We start from the raw sequence: 5,935 nt of genomic DNA on the forward strand, positions 1-5,935 counted from the left end.
AAGGTACGGAGTCGGCTTGGCACACCTAATCTCTTGGAAGCAGATTTTACAAGATGTGTAATATCTTCCCTCCACTCACTATTCCTGAGAACTTTTTATCAAGTGAAAGGGTTGACTCCTCAAAATTAATGAGAGAAAACGGCATTCAGTGGAAGACCTTCGGAGTAACCAGACGAACTCATCAGGGAAGATTCATTCAAAAACTCCCTTAATTTCTGATCATTTTTACCTTTAGGAATAGTTTGACCCCCCCATGAATCTTTGGGTGGGTGGGGCATTCTCCGCAAATATTTCATTAAGGATAAGAGTCTATCGCACAACATGTAATATGATATCAAAAGTCATATCTGCCCTTCTTCCCTAGTTTTGTTTCCTTTATAAGTTTTGGAGGGGTGCTGACCCCCCTAAAATAATGGTGGAAATTCTTAAATCGCAGTGGATATTATCAAGAAACCGACCAACAGACCTATGAAGTTTCATTGAAACCCCGAGTTCAGTTTCCTCTATTTCTAATCATTATTATTTTTGGGAGGGGGTTCATCGTACATCAAGTGCTAGGATATCAAAGTCATAGCTGTCCTGGATCCCTACTTTGTATAGTTTATTCGTTTTGGAAGAGGACTCCTTTCCTAAAAATAATGCTGGAAGATTATATAGAGTGAAAAACATCATCAAGGAACCAGAAGAACTCACCTGAGAAGTTTTGCTTAAATTAATGTGCCCACTTTCATCTATTTCTGGACTTTCTTATTTTTGGGAGGGGACTGACCCTCCTGAGTATCAATGGGGGATCACGCACCCCAAATCTTGCATTATGATAAGAGTCCATTGTGCAACATGTACAAAGATGTTAAAGCCATATCAGGTCCCCTTTCATTAATTTGGAAAAAAAATGTTTGGGCAGTGGGGCTGTCCCCGTACAATATTTATGGTTGGAAAATTGTTGACAGTGGAAGATCTGCCCTGTAACCAGCGAGACTCACCTGCAAAGTTTCATTTAAATCCACCAAATAATTTAGGAGAGTTAAAGCACACACACACACACACACACACACACACACACACACACACACACACACACACACACACACACACACACACACACACAAACTTGATTTAATGACGATAGTTCTAATGCTGTCCACAGCAAGGTAAAGGCCTAAAAAAGGTATCAGAGCCAACCCACCCCTGAATCTCATCTCATTTATGTTTCTGCCCGGAATCGTGCTAAGTCTCTTCTTCGGTCTGAAAAAAAATAATAATAATAATAATAATTCGTACTATATGCTTCAAACTCCCCAACTCAGACTCATCCACCTCACACTGGCACCTTGCCAAAAACCATTCTAATAACTTTACCTCATCATCCTTCCCTCCTCTTTTCCACTCTGATGGCTCTGTACCTATTTCTTCTACTGATAAAGCAGAATTCATTGCCCAGATCTTCTCCTCCAGTTCCACCTTAGATGAATCCAAAGCTGTTCTTCCATCATTTCTCCACTCTGACATCCTCATGGCTAACACTAAACTTTCTTCATTTGATGTATTTTCTGCCATTACTGGCCTCAGTACTAAAAAGGCATAGCAGCCTGATTGAATCCCTCTTGTTGCCCTCAAGAACTGTGCCTTTGTGTTAACACCCTGCCTAGGTAAACTCTCTCGCCTTTCTGTACCAACTTGTACCTTCCTTCTTCCTGGAAGTTTGCTCTCACTCAGCCTGTCCCAAAGAAGGGTGACCATTCCTAGACCTCTAACTATTGCCCAATTGCTTTAACATCCAGTATTTCAAAAGTTTTTGTGTTTATTCTTTAGGGAAAAATAAAAATCACCTTTCCTATCACAACCTTCTTTCTGATCGTCAGTAGGGGTTCCGCCAAGGACGCTCCACTGGCGATCTTCTCACCTACCTTTCAGACTCCAGGTCATCCATCTTTCGGGACTTCGACGAAAGCTTTGTCATTGCATTTGACATCTCAAAGGCTTTCGATCGAGTCTGGCATAAAATCTGTAATTTCCGAACTGCCATTTTACTGTTTCTATCCTCCTATCTGTGCCTTCATCTCTAGCTTCCTTTCTGGTCGTTCTATAGCTGCTTTTGTAGACAGCCACCGTTCTACTCCTAGAGCTATCAATAGTGGTGTTCCTCAGGGCTCTGTCCTATAACCAATCTTCTTCCATCTATTCATCAATGACCTTCTAAGCTGTACCTGTAACCCTGTCTACTCATACTCTGATGACTCCAGCCTTCACCCTTCCATTCACTTGCCACAGTATCCATCTCAAAAGCTACTTCAGCTAACAAGGCCTGAGGCTATGACACACCTATTGTCTGACTTGGCTTATATCTCTAATTGGGGTAAAAGTAATCTTGTTGTTTTTAATGCATCAAAAACTCAGTTCTTACATCTTTCAACCTGACAAAATTTTCCACAGAAGTATCCTCTAATTTTTAACGATTCACAACTCAATACTCCACCATCTTGAGACATGTGGTTTCGTTCTCTCGGGATTTATCTTGAAAGGATCGTATTACCTCTCTTATAAAATCTGTTATCAACAGATTAGGTGTGCTAAGCCGACTTCGTGCCTTCTTTGCCCATTGACAGTTGTTGACTTCATTCATACGGCTTTTCTCACCAAGGTGGAGTCAATGGCTTCTCGTCTAATTTACTCTTCCCCCTTTACTGGCTTCTTTCTACCTCTGTCTCTCCGCCACACTGTTGCATCTTTACCTTTGTTGATCGCTACATCAGTAGTCACTACTCCGATGAACTGTCTGCTAGCATCCCTCCACCATTATGACGGGCGCGTAGCACCCGTCTACCAACAAATTCTCATCTCCTTTCTGTCCAACTCTCTAATGCAAGTGTTAACCGTTACTCTCAGTCCTGCATGTATGCAACAGGTCAGTTCTGGCACTATCTCCCTCTCTCTGTAGTTCCTGCTGTCTACGATTTCCAGTCTTTCAAACGCAGTGTCCAGGAATCACGAAATGAACGAATCTTGAATTTGGCTCTCTGTTAGCTTGTTTTTTTGTTTTTAATGGGAGGAACCATATTGCGGGCTCTTGGCCTTTAGTTCTTTCTTTCTTGCAGAACACACACACACACACACACACACACACACACACACACACACACACACACACACACACACACACACACACACACACACACACACACACACACATACACACGCCTAAGACAGGGCGGGTTGCCGAAAATGATACCATCCTTCTTCATAGGATTAATAATAATAATAATAACAACAACAACACCAATAACAACAACAACAACAACAACAACAACAACAACAACAACAACAATACCAATAACAACAACAACAACAACAGCAATAATGACAATAATAATAATAATAATAATAATGATAATAATTATGATTAATTCAACAACACCAACACCATCACCATCAACAATAATCGAAATAAAAATAACAATAGTCATTATCATCATCATGTACAATCCAAACATTTATTGCCGCATCAAGAGCGTAGGAATCCGAAAGTAGGCTTCTTAGATATTTTAGGCGAATGACCCGTCGCCTTTCCATGAGTGGCAACATATAAGCTCCCTCAAACTTTGAACCGTAATGGATACATCTGATGGGAGAGTATTGACCTTTTAGATCACCAGACATCCATTTGCTGGTTATAATATTGCCATGCAATACAGTAAATGGTCCCCTGAATTACAGTAAACGTTCTGATTTTTTTGTGCAGACCTAAAGGTGCTAACATGTCGAGGTATTGGGTGTTGGAGCTCTTCCATCTAACTAAGTTTCGAAAAATACTGTAAATATAAGCATCTTGTGTCACCAGTATCACACAGAAAAGTATGTAAAGATAATTATTGTCAGTGGGCAATACCATGAAGAGGAATTTTTCTACTACCAAACATGACAACAATGAAACCCTGCCTACACTAGTCTCTATATTAATATATAGGTTGCAACTCGCAGCCAGATAATTAGTGCTACGATAAGACGCGAGTGTGTGCGTGAATAATGACTCAGTGAACCGACTAATGTGACTTCGCGAATGGCTATATTTGGTGTGTGCCTCAGAGCGTATATTGGAGTTAATTACTCAGACTACTTCATGTCGCCAGATTGCTTGAGCAGCCGGCAAGATGAATCCGCTTAAAGGGAATTAAAAGCTCTGACTGATTAGTTTCGAAGAGTTGGACTAACCTTGTTTATATGTGAAATGGAATTTCGACAACTATTAACAAGTTTGGGCTGACCACGTTGATGGCTGCCAGTGAACAGATAAATAATCAAGATTAAATTACTGTCTGTTCTGTCATGCTGCATCACACTAACCGTCACAACGGTCAGATATATTTGACTTCATATTTGCTTCATATATTCGTCTTAGGATAAGATGGCCTATTTTCCTTTTAATGCCTCAGCTACTCCTTGAATCCTCAACTTGATAGTCTTCCACATGGATACCAGTTGCCTGTAACAACACACATCTAGTCCTGCCGCATTTCGTATTATCAAGGTAGGCCTATATACATTTCTAGACGACATGTTTCGGAAAGATCGAATTTCTTGTAATTTCTTTTGTAAAAACAACTTTCCATAGGTTGGGAGCTTTGAATCGACACTTTAACACCGCTTAATGGCTGATTTCTATTGGAGCCTTACTCATCCGTGTTTGTAGTATACCTCTGTTATTTGGGGAAGCTCACTACATACAGCATTTCAAAATAGGGTAGAGTCAATTGCTTAAGCCTATAGTCTCAGCAACTCTCATTCAGTTGATTCAACCTCTTACTGTTTGCTGCAGTGTTCCATCTCTCTCTCTCTCTCTCTCTCTCTCTCTCTCTCTCTCTCTCTCTCTCTCTCTCTCATCCATCACTACATCACTAATACTGTGGTCGCCATTCTTCCGAAGTTTCTACTTATATTCCATGGCCGTTACATAAGGTACGCAACACCCATCTAGATACGCATTCTCACCCTTTTTCTGTCCAAGTGTGTAATTTAAGAAATGTTATCCCATCCAGCAAAGTGACATGTTTTGTATCTCATTCTTCTAACCACCTGATGATTGTCTTTAGGCAAGAGGATTTTTTTTTTTTTTTTTTTTAAGGGGAGGGCTGCTATAGATTTCAGTAAACTCTTTCACTTATTTGGAACTCTCCTAATCTGAGTAAATTGGTCAAGAAATATCAAATAACAAACTAGAATATACATCAATGGGTTCATATGGTTAGCAGGTGCATAAATTATGTCGTTTGTTTATTTACAAAGGAGTACAAAGGAGTACAAAGGAAAGTTAACAGCAACAGACCTTATGGTCCTTTCAAGGCTGTTTGTTACAGAGTAGACTATGACTACGAGATCTACTGTAACTCTACATGCTGAAGGATAAGGATAATAAAGCAAGAAGGCTTCCCCCGCCTCCAAACCCTCCAGTTAAAACTGGCAAGAAAAAGTGAGAAAAGCCACCACTCAGTATGGAAAAACTGACATGGAAATTTCATAGGAAAGACTGAAAAGGAAAAGCTACATTCTATAGTACTTTATCTATAAGCTAACAGTATGAATAACCTGAAAGAGAAAGTAGTAAAGTAAAAAGAATAACCGAATAAAAAAATAAAGCATGACGCTATGTACGGGTACGTTGAGTTAACGGAGCGTCTGCAGACACAGCGTGAAAACTGCGCAATAATTGTGGCTGTTCAGGGGTAGTGCTGCAGCCTTGCTTGGCGCTATTAAGATAGGCAGCAGTCAATCAGGCCCCAACTCCGTTTATTCCACTGAGACTAGGAACTTTCCCATGCAGGACAAGTACACAAGTCACCTCCTGAAGCAGTGAGTCTGTTACATAAAAAAAAATCCCGATGGTAGTCACTTAACTAACAGGGACCCTCAGTGATCCACAGCCCATCACAGATCAACAGTA

This window comes from Coenobita brevimanus, chromosome 21, assembly GCF_032717465.1.
Source record: "Coenobita brevimanus isolate Jiangsu-jjx chromosome 21, ASM3271746v2, whole genome shotgun sequence".
NCBI classification, from domain to species: domain Eukaryota; kingdom Metazoa; phylum Arthropoda; class Malacostraca; order Decapoda; family Coenobitidae; genus Coenobita; species Coenobita brevimanus.